Source organism: Cupressus sempervirens, chromosome 3 (assembly GCF_028749045.1).
Source record: "Cupressus sempervirens isolate cs-2001-9-10 chromosome 3, ASM2874904v1, whole genome shotgun sequence".
Lineage (NCBI taxonomy): Eukaryota > Viridiplantae > Streptophyta > Pinopsida > Cupressales > Cupressaceae > Cupressus > Cupressus sempervirens.
The window spans coordinates 933,320,364-933,333,054 of NC_143120.1; positions in this window are offsets into that span (position 1 = coordinate 933,320,364).

Genomic DNA, 12,691 nt, shown 5'->3' on the forward strand with positions numbered 1-12,691 from the left:
AATTGAAATAATAAAATAAGAGAGAGAGTAGGGTGAGAAATTGCCCCTAAATATTTATCATAAACCCAATTGCAACACATAGCACAGAGTATTTCATTCACACACCCGATTTTGGGTTTTTTCACATAACAAATTTTGACATTCAATATTCACAAATCTAAATGAAACATAATAATGGCTATAGAAAAGAGTTAAGTAAAAGCCCCCTGCTTGTGAAAGTGTAGAATGATGCTCAAGAAACATTGCTCGAAGAGTCCTCTAACTCAAACTCACAACCCAAGTTCCCAAACGTTCGATGCCATTTTTTTTTCAGAGATACCCCGAAATCTTTTCTCAATACCAAAAATTGAGAAATACAACCATGCAATGATAGAAGAATGAGGAATACAAATTTGTGAGAGTTTATAGAGTTGGAGTGAGTCAAAATCTCCTTCATGGCTAACCATTTCCAAAATTTAGCGCCGAGAAACGTTCAACAGAGGTTTCATGTTGCACCTACTAGAATCCAACAATGGCAGACTGATCAAATTACAACTATCTCCCAAAAAAACCAGTTTAGACATGCGAAGTGATGCTCATTACTGCGAGCCTATCCCAAAACCCCACTTCTTGAGCTTCCTTCAACACTTGGCAATAGAAGTATGAGCTCGCTGCTCGATAAACCTGCCAGCATTAAAACCCACTAACTCGGCCGCCAATGCCTAGTCAAACATTACCAAATTCAAACTTTGCATTGATAAACTTAGGCTACATTTCTAGTTTAGGTTTAGACATAGTTTAAACCATGTGATAGGTAAGTTTAGGCACTAACTTAGTTAACAATAGATATGTATTAATATTAACATCAATACTAGCTAACATTAATATTAACATTAACATATATATTAATGTTAACATTAATACTAGATACTATTAATTCCACTGACATAATAAATGTTGCTAATTGATGAGTACATATATATATATATATATATATATACAAATACAAGCATACTAATATACAAACAACTACATATACATATACGTATATAAATATAACTAATATATATACATATATATATATAATTATTTTATACTAATACACTTATATTTATATATACATATATATTTATTTATACACTGCTATAATTATATATATATATACATACATATATATATATCTATATATTTATATATGTATATATATATATATATATATATATATATATATATATATATATATATATATGTATATGTATATATATATATGTATGTATATATATGTATGTATATATATGTATATATATATACACTTAAATTCAGCAATAATAGATACAAGGTGTTGATAAAATTTAATGCCACCTCAATATAAGTCTGAAAGTACGAATCAGACAAAAGTAAGTCTGAAACCATACTAACATTAATTCATTATTTAGAATTTCATTCCTGAATCGAAATTGATAAAAATAATAAAATTTTGCAAAAAAACACAATACTGAAAGTATTAAAACATCTATTCTGAGAATCAAATTTTAGTAACATCTGAATTCTCATTATGATAAACATAATGATGCCAGAATCACAATAACTTCAACAAGTACCAAATTATCCAGAAAATAACCTATCTTCAGAATCCAAGGTATCTACATAGCTTGCATTACCTGGGACCTCTAGTGTGGTCCCTATTAGTTTGTGGTGACTAATAAAGAAAGTAATGTAGATACTTCATTAATTTTTTGCGGCTCGGGGCATCCCCCCCCCAAAAAAAAATAAAAAATTGGGCGATATTTTATTGAGATTTTTGGGCGAGATGCAATTATTAATTATAACCCTAAAGCAATAAAAATACTTGTTTAAAAGGGCTTAGGGTTAGGGATTGTTTCATTGTTGTGATGAAAAAATTGGTTCTTGTGCTAATATTAAGCTATAAGGGATCACAGATTGTAATTAGGTTGTAATCATTGGATCATAATAATATTGAACTTGTTGTTTGGTGGATGTAGCCCAAGATTAGGTGAACCACATTAAAACTTGGTGTCTTGTGTTCTTTTCTATGTGATCTATTTCTTTTTTGATATTTTTAATATTTACATGTAATTGTTATTTATGTCTGTGGTTTAACACTAACAAGTGGTATTAGAGTGAGATTGTTCTTTTAGTTATCCTCTATAGGAAAGTCTCATAGTTGAATGGGAGTCTCACAGTTGAGTGGGAGCAATGGAAGATGAGGGTAAGCTGAGGGTTGATAGATATAATGGGAAAAACTTTCAGTTATGGAAGATGCAAATGGAAGACTATCTTTATCGGAAGGATTTATGGAAGCGGTTGGAAGGAAAAACCAAGAACTAGGGATCTATGTCAAATGATGACTGAGATCTTTTAGATAGAAAGGCACTTGGAAGCATTTTATTATGCCTAGCACCATTGGTGGCATTTAATATTACAAAAGCAAAGATAACAAAAGAATTGATGCAAACACTAGTGAAACTATATGAAAAGCCCTCTACTTCAAAAAAGGTATTTCCCATGAAGAATTTATTTAATATGAAAATGATAGAAGGTGGATCCATTATGGATCATTTAAATGAGTTTAATATTATTACTAGTTAGTTATCTTCTATGGGTATCAATTTTGATGAAGAAATTAGGGCTCTCTTGATTTTTTGTTCTTTGCCTAAAAGCTGGAATGGCTTGGTAATCGCTGCGAGTAATTTAATTCCTGGATCTAGTACCCTAAAATATGATGATGTGATTAGTGTTATTTTGAGTGAGGAAACTCATAGGAAATCCTTAGGTGGATCTATATTAGGAAGTTCTTTGAATGTATACAGAAAAGGTAGAATGATTGAGAGAGGAAGTAAATCCAAAAATCATAGGAAATCAAGAGCAAAGTCAAAGGGGAGGAGGTCTCAATCGAGAGGATTGAATAACTGCTAGTACTGTGAGAAACTAGGGCATAAAAAGAAAGATTGCTAGACTCAAAAGAAAAATGAAGGAGATAAACCAAATGGAGATAAGGAGATAAATATGGTAAGTAACAAATTTGAAGAGGCTGCTTTGCTTCTATCTTTAGGAAATGTTGATGATTCATGAGTTTTATATTCTATTGCTTCATTTAATGCTACAAATCATAGAGGTTATTTCATTCATTATGTTAAAGGGGATTTTGGACTTATTTATTTGGGGGATAATGAACCTTGTCAGATTCTTGGAAAGGGAAAAGTTAAGATTAAGTTGCAAAATGGGAATCATTGGCTACTACATGAGGTAAGGCATGTTCTAAGGCAGAGTAGGAATTTAATTTCAGTAGGGCAACTTGATGATGAGGGTTTTTGATGTAGGCAAAGGATGAATAACTAGGGCCAAAGGCTCACCTAGCTATCCAAACCATCCTACATGAGTTAATACAATGGAAGAAAACACAAGGAACAACAACCAAAGGAGGAAGAGGAGAAAAATAATTTTATTGATTTATCAAAACATCTTCATACATGCCCAGCTGTAAGGCATTCTAGGTTATGGCCAATTACAAATACATTCACATTCAAAGATCCAACTACAAATTTGCACTTTCAATTTTGTTCCCAGAATTCCTCTTCTCTAAAAACTTTCCTAACTCTATGCCTAAACACTCTATATATACTTGCCAAAATGGCTTATAGATTATTCTAGAATATTACATAAGAGGAAGGCCAACTCAAAAATAGTCTAGACACATCCCAAGAAAAGATCTTAACATAAATATCGTGATCAAAATAAATCCCACAAGTTAGCTTGTAGAAATCACGCCAACTATTGACACTCGACATTCACTAGGTAACTTGGCACATGAAGAATCACTCAACATACACTAGCTAACTCAGCACATGAAGTAATTACCATAGTAGCTCGACACATGAAAGAATTGCAAGGCACATGAAGGAATTGCTAGAGTAACTTAGTACATGAAGGAATTTCTAGGCACATGAAGAATTGCTAGGTACATGAAGGAATTGCTAGGCACCAACTTGTAGAATGAACAAATATGAGTAGGATAACAAGGCAACCAATGATGCTCCTACATCAGACAACTAGGGATAAAAGAAATGATTCTCCTGAATCATTGAGATGTCACAACTTGAGCTGAATCTAACTCAAATTAAGAAATTCATGAAGCATCTTCAATAGATTTGTTCTTCCACTTCACCAAATATTCATAGTAATTTTTTTCCTCTTGTGCTCTTGCCAACTCTCTGATCCAATATTTATTCAACTTCTTCAATCTTCTTCTTAGGATAATCATTAGATACAATAACTTCATCCTCTGACTCATGATACTTATACAAATTAACAATATTGAATATAGAAGATATATCCATGTCATCAGGTAACTCAACTTCATAAGCATTATGTCATGCCCAAAATTAGGGCAAAAACACACCAATTTTGTTTTTTTTTAAAATAATAAGATAACACAAAACTAACTTTTGATTTAAGAACAATATATCACTTATAATAAATCTTGATTATTTAAGACAGATTAAATATACTAATGAAACTTATCTTAGACAACATATTTACCAAATAATGATACTAATATTTTCTTAAAACATAGAATTTTACTAATTTCCAAATTAACTTTATAATCTTCTCAACAATTTAATACCAGAATGTGAGGTTGACTCAATAGATTTACAACACTTATTATTATCCACTATAACGTTTGACAAACCAAGTATTAATAAACAACATAAGTGAATTCTTCTAATAAAAATTTAATTAAATATAACTCTGATTATTAAGAAATCTCGATCATAGAATTAACCATATAAAATAACACCTAGCATAAAATTACCTAAACTTTATTAATTCAAAACATAAACATGACCTCAAACTTGAAATATACTTCGATATCCTACACTCAATTAATACTATTTATTACTTAAAAAGAATACTAGTTAAATCATGATTCACTAACATTAATACATCATCACTACCCTAATTACATTCTACTCCCAATTTTAATCCTAACGCTTTAAACATACTAGAAACTTTAATGCATACTAATTTATAATATTTAAAGTATAACCATACCCGTCAAAAGTGTGTGAGATACTTAATTTCAAACTAGCATAACTAAAACTACGTACCATTTCAATTTATGAACTATTCAAAAGTAATGAAAATAACAATGAATTTAATAATATAGCTAAAATTAAATTAACTAAAATCTACACTAAATTATACTAAGATAGCTTTTATTTAAATAATCCATAATTGACTTTCTCCATTCAATAAAACTAAATTTTCTTATCAATAAAACTTCTATTAACATTAATTTTAAAATCTAATATTTATTCAAACTAATATTTATTAATGTATAAAAAAAATTATTACCAAATATATTCTAACAACTCTTAAAATTAACAAACACTTAAAAAAAATAGCATACTAAAACAAAACTAAACCCAAACACAATAACTACTTAATTTTTAACCTAATCAAACATTTAAAAGACTACTAAAGAAAATTATGATTACATTAATAATTTTTTTAAAAAAAATTCCAAATTTAAAACTAAATATAAAACAACTACAACCTACACCCTAAATTCTAACACAATAGAATATCCTAACCTCTAATTGCCCTCCCTAACTATCATAACAACCTAACCCTACATGCATTATCCATCACATCCTAAACACCTACCCTCCTAACTCCAAATCCACACTCTTCCCAAGTCCTTTGGGCAGTTTCCAATGCCCCTGCGTTGACCCAAACACCAGTTCGCTATCCAAGATAGTAGCCTACCTTGAGGTGCGTGGATGAAGTAAAGGGAGGATGGTGGTGTGACGTGACACCCTGTCCACTCACCAAGCGACCATCAAATCCCATAGAAGGGCGACAGAAGATAGAATTTTCCATTCATTACTCCCTATCCCAAGTCAATTGTGGGCCCCAAGGTGGTATGCATGGAAATTCAAGGTGGAGTGGAGGAGTAATAAGAAGTGGGTGACAAGTTAAATGAAACATTTATATCTTTTAAAACTCAACATAGATCTCCATTAAATCTGCCCATAACTCCTAGAACATGAGCGCTTGTTTTTGACAAGGGAGAGAATTTATTGGTCACGTGCAGTGGAAGGCGAGGGACATAGAGGTAACGTTATAAAGTTTTATAGGTGGGAGAGTTAAGGAGTCATCATTTTATTATTATTAATTTTCTTTTATTAAATTATATATAATATGACAAAATATTAAAAGGTATATTTAGGAGGACCTTATAGATGCTCTATTGGAAAAGACAATTAATCCTTTCCTCATACAAAATCTAGAGAGCTTTTTTTTTTCTCCTGGAAGTGTATGTCTTTTTTTTTTGAAACCCATAATTTTCTAAGTGTTAAACCTACTAATGCAAATTTATCCTTAACAAGGGGATGAACCTATATATATTTTTCTTCTAATTAAATTTAAGCCAACCACAATTGATAACTCAAGGAAATATTATCGATTTTCTCTCTAATGTTGATTTAATTCATCGAGATCAAATACTGTATTTAAAACCAAAAACATAGGGTTACTTTGCTTCCTAAGAATTACAAAAATACCATCAAGATCAATTCAAACATTGAATTTTCTTTAACATTATTTGAATCTTACATTGTATATTGATATATCATCATCCCATCAAATTAATCTAAATCAAGAGAATATGATTACCAACCTAAGGATGCAAGAAAAAATTATATCTAATGACAAATAAAAATTTGCCACATTGAATTATGTAAATCTCATATGCAATAAAATGTTGCTCAATCTTTTCTCTTCTATTAATCAACCTGGTTCAAGGCTCCATTGGGAAAGAACCAGTAAGAAAACTTGATGTCTTTGCCAAATACATCGAAAGTTAAAATACAATTTTACATAATGTTGCAATTCAATTGAATTCTCTTCTAGGGCTTTTACAAGAGATCTTTACCAATTCAATGTATAAAGGAAATCATGGGAGAGACAAGAACTAACATGGAGGTAAAACAACACAATAAGATGAACAATTCAAGCATGCATTCCCAACCCAGTTTTGCACAATAGGTTTAACAATGAACCAAAATAGGGGGGAGGTGGATTTTCTCAATAGGAGATGTCAATCACCATACCATAACATAACCCTTTCGGGGCTATAATTCAAGAACTTTCGTTCTTCTATAATGCCCTTTTGGGGCCAATATAACAAGGGTGTTCATTCCTTCCCTTCTTCAAAAATTCAATCTTTCATACAAGGTATGGGATGACAATTAGGGGCCCATACAACCTACCCTCTTTCCCTCCTCTCACCATGAGAGGAGACTCTACACTATTGAGGTCCAACTAAGACCCTTCCCCCATACATGGCCACTTCTTCCCTATCCAAGGGTGAGTGATGCCAAAAAAATCCCCATGAAATCCCCTCAAAACACAAAACACCAAAGCAAGCATGAGAATAACATCAAAAGAAAAACAAGTTAAGGTCCCTCCAAATCAACCCCAACACATAAGCAAGCAATACAAAAACAACACAATGCCTATGCATGATTCAAGCAAGATTCAAGCATGAACACATGAAGAAACAATTCAAAGAAGTGAAGAAATCCTACCTTCACCAAAAGAGTTATGGCAAAATGGTGGTTTGAGAAGAGCTTTTCCTTTTCTTCCTTCAATCTTCAAACTTTTTCCAAAACTAGAGATTGGGTAACAATCTCAAAACTACTCCAAAATGCCTCTAAGTATGATCCTTAACTCAACTAGACTTCAAGTAACCTCAAGATGGAGTTTGAGTCACCTACTCATGAAGGAGACCATCAATTTTTGCAATCAACCAAAAGTGGGGTTTTTGAGTGACTCTAAAAGTCAACCAAAGAGGCTAAGGGGGTGGAAAGTACTCCCAACCCATACCCTTACCCCTAGGGTACTTAAATTTAATGTTTTTAGGCCTTAAAGACTTAATAGGAACCAATCAAAAGCTAGAAGAATTTTTAAGGCCAAATAACAACCTTGAAAGAAAGACAATGTAAATTAGCACAAATAGCAAGGGGTTCAATTTCGTTCCTCCATTAGATCTCCCGACTAAAATATCCTGCACACTCATTGCACACATCAGTAGCTCCAGAAAATCACAGACATATATTCAATACTTATCTACATACTTATATAAATCAAGACCTAAATCTTTCATATAATTAACTATTTAATTCATTTCTTCTCACATTTAATCATCAGTAAACACAAAATTAATATAACAAAATTAATTCAGATTCACCTACTAGAATAATCATCATTAGGCATGCATGTACCTAACATAATAACATCACCAATTAAGGAATATTAAACTATCTAAAATGTAAAACTTAATCATCGGGGTTACAAAATTAACACCCTCATCATTAGGTGAAAAACACCTTGCATCATCACTAGTAAGATCTTAATATTTAAACAATCGAGATAAAGTAGCAGTTCTTGAATCAATGAGCATATAAAACATGGATAAATTAACTAATCTCAATCTCATTAGGGAATTTTCAACATAAGACATTACATTTATTCCATTTCAATCTCCTATAGCAATTTTAACAAAGCATTTGTATTTAATAATTACATACAAGGAGGGGCCTCACACATTACCACTATCAAACTTCTTCAAGATCTTGCAAGGTCCAAATTTCTTCATCTTCAACTTACTGTATGTTCCCATTAGGAATCTTCCTTTCTTTAGATGAACCATCACCTCATCACCAACTTGAAAATCATGGTGTCATCTAGACTGATCAGTATTCTCCTTATACTTCTAATTACTTTATTCCAACCTCAACTTCATTTCCTTATGCAAAGACTCTATAAAATCAAAAAATTCTTCTCCTGTAGGGCTTTTCTTTTCTTCACCAGCAATATCTCTCAAATGTAATATACCTCTAGGATGTATTCCAGTAACAATCTCAAAAGGTGTCTTCCCTATACTCCTATTCACAAGAATTGTTATATGCAAATTCAGCTTGTACCAATACTATCTCCTAATTACTTGACTTATTCCAAACTAAACATCTTAGAAAATTACTCATGCTTCTATTCATAACCTTTGTCTGTCCATCTATCTATGGATGGAATGTGGAACTGAACTTTAGCTTGGTACCCATGTTCTTCCACAACATCTTCCAAAAATAACCAACAAACTTATTATTTCTATCAGAAATAATACTTCTTGGTAATCCATGCAATCTCACAATTTATTTAAAGAAAAATTTGGCAACATGTTTAGCATCTGATGTCTTATTACATGGTATGAAATGAGCCATCTTAGAAAATCTGTCCACTATGACAAATATGGAATCATACCCTTTCACTATCTTAGGCAATCCAAGAACAAAATCCATATTGATGTCTGTCCAAGGTTTCTCAGGAACGGTAATAGGTGTATACAAACTAGTATTTTGACTCACCCCTTTTGCAATTTGAAAAACTCCACAACTCTTTACAAATTTTTGAACATCCTTATACATTTGTGGCCAATAATACTTTTCTTTTAACAAATTCAATGTCTTGTCAATTCCAAAATGTCTAGCTAATCCACCACTATGTTTTTCCTTAATTAGATTCAACCTCATAGAATTTCTAGGAATACACAACTAAATACCTCTAAAAAACATACCTTCTTGAATGAAATATTCATCATACTTACTTATGTGATCTATCAAATTTGGTGCTCTTCACTCTCTCCATGCCTCGAAAAACTCAGGATCAACAGATCATACAAATCTTTTATTTCATTAAAATTAAGAACTTCAACCTTCATTTCACTCAACAAGGAATGTCTTCTACTCAATGCATTAGCAACTCAATTAGTAACTCCACTCTTATGCTTGATCAAATATGTAAAACTCTATAAGTACTCAACCCACTTCATATGTCTTTAATTCAATTTATGTTGACTTCCCAAGTATTTTAAAGCTTTATGATCAGTATACAATAAAAATTCTTTAGGAATCAATTAATGTCTCCACTTCTTCAATGCTTGGACAATAGCGTAAAATTCTTGATCATATACAAAATATTTCCTTTTAGCATCATTCAACTTTTCACTAAAGAAAGCAATGGGTTTACCTTCTTGACTTAATATATCTCCTATTGCATTACCACTTGCATCACATTCAACTTGAAATACTTTGTTGAAATTAAGTAAAGCCAATATAAGTAATTCACCAACCTTTGGTTTCAAAGTTTTAAAACTCTTATCAGCTCCATGTGTCCACTTGAAGTCTTATTTATCTCCTCTCATTGTCTTAGTCATAGCATTACAAACAAAACTGAAATTCTTTATAAAATTTTTGTAAAAACTAGCCAAACCGTGAAATGATCTTACTTCACCCACATTCTTAGGTGTAGGTCATTCCAAAATTACTTTAACCTTCTCATGATCCATCTTCAAACCATCAGTTGAAATCACAAATCCTAAATATGCAATTTCCTCTTGCATGAAAGAACACCTTTTTAAATTAATCAACAACTTTTCCTCTTTGAAAATCTATAATACTTGTCTACTATGCTCAAGATGTTCTTCCTTAGTTTTGTTAAATATTAGAATATCTTCCAAATAAACAATCACAAACTTACCCAAGAATCTTTTTAGAACTTCATTTATCAACCTCATGAAAGTACTAGATACATTAGTCAAACCAAAAGGCATAACCAACCATTCATACAAACCATCTTTTGTCTTGAAAGTAGTCTTCCATTCATCACCTTCTTTGATTCTAATTTGATGATAGCCACTCTTCAAATCAATGTTGGTAAAATACTTTGCTGTACTCAAACAATCCATTATGTCATCCATCCTCAGCATAGGAAACCTATATTTAACTATGATCTTGTTAATAGCTTTGGAATCAATACACATTCTCCATTCTTTTTATGTGCTAATACAGTAGGTACAACACATGGACTCAAGCTTTCTCTGATCAAACCTTTTTAAAACAACTCATGCACTTTTTTATTAAATTCTTCATTCTCTGTAGGTGTCAATCTATATGGTGTTTTGTTTGAAAAACTAGCTCTAGGAATCAGATCCATATGATGACTTATACTTATTATTGGAGGTAAACCATCAGGAATATCATCAGTAATAATGTCTTTATACTCATTTGATAATTCTATATTTTCTATTGGTACTCGGCTATCACTATTTGTTGTCACTCAATCATTACTAGCTTCTACTGCTCAATCATTACTACCAACACTTGGTCCTCTAGGAACTATAGAAAAAAAAAACTTGATTCTTCTTTACTTCCTTTTCAAATTTCTTTCCATTAACCATGCAAAATTTTATTGTAGTACAATTGACCCCATCTGGACTTTCAATCAAATTCAACAATGTTTGTTTCTTCCCATTCACCTAAGGAGTATATTGATTTGATATTCCATCATGTACATCATATCTATCATATTTCCAAAGTCTACCCAAAATAATATGACAACAATCCATCAACATAATATCACACAAAACTTCATCAAAATAATGTCCAATTTTGAACTTCACAAGGCATTGTTCACTTACCAATATCTTATGTTCATCTTTGACCCATGAAACATGATAAGGTTTGGGATGTTTCAACCTCTACAACTGTAACTTGGTAACCAACTCTTCTGATGCCAAATTTGTAGAACTTCCACTATTAATAATCACTTTGCAGTATTTTTCAGCCATCTTACATCTTTTCTGGAAAAGACTTCTCCTTAAAATAGGTTCCTCATCACTTCCCTTATTACATAATTTTTTTCTCACCATCAAATTTTCTCCAGCCTTAGGTCCACTTGGTGAACCCTCATCATCTCCTTGAATCAAAATATTTCTATTACCTTGCCCACTTGTTGAGGATCTACATTCAAAATATCTATGTCCCTCTTTACCACATCTAAAAAAATTACCATGAAATCTATCTCTAGAATAATAATTACCTCTTCCTTGGTAAGAATTAGTGTCTCCTTGGTAAGAATTATCACTTTTTTGTTTGGTCTTGCCTTTGCCATCATTCTTCCATTTAGATTTACCTTTATCTTGCATAAAATTATCATATCTACCACCTTCACCATAAGATCTACCTTTGCCTCTCTGGAATCTACCACCTCGACCTCTTTGTCTTTGTTCATGCTTCTTTGTCAGGTCTCCTTAGCTTTCGAGGCATATTGATATGCTTCTTCTACACTTTCCAACTTCACAAAACTTATTTCATCTTGTATTCCAGATCTCAATCCATTTATGTACTTTGCAATTTTCTCAACATCATCATCCACATGTCCAGATCTAATGTCCAATCTATAGAATTCCTTGGTATATTCTTTCAAAGTCATGCCCTTTTGTTTCAAATTTTGCATCTTTCTCAATAAGCTAACTTAGTAATCAATAGAGAGGAATTTTTTCTTTATCTTTTTCACCATCTTTGGCCAAGTTCTAATCTTCTCCTTTCCTTTCCTTTGTTTATTAGTTTGCAAGTGCTCCCACCATAGTGATGCATGACCTTTCAACCTAGTGACTGCAATCTTCACCTTTCTATTATTAGGAGTGTTTTCATACTCAAAGAAATTTTCCATATTAGGGATCTAATCCAACCAAACATTGGTATCCAATTTTCCATCATAAGGAATAACTTCTACAAAAAACTTTGAATTTTTCGTAGACAATACTCACAACAATCTTTCCTCATCTTGA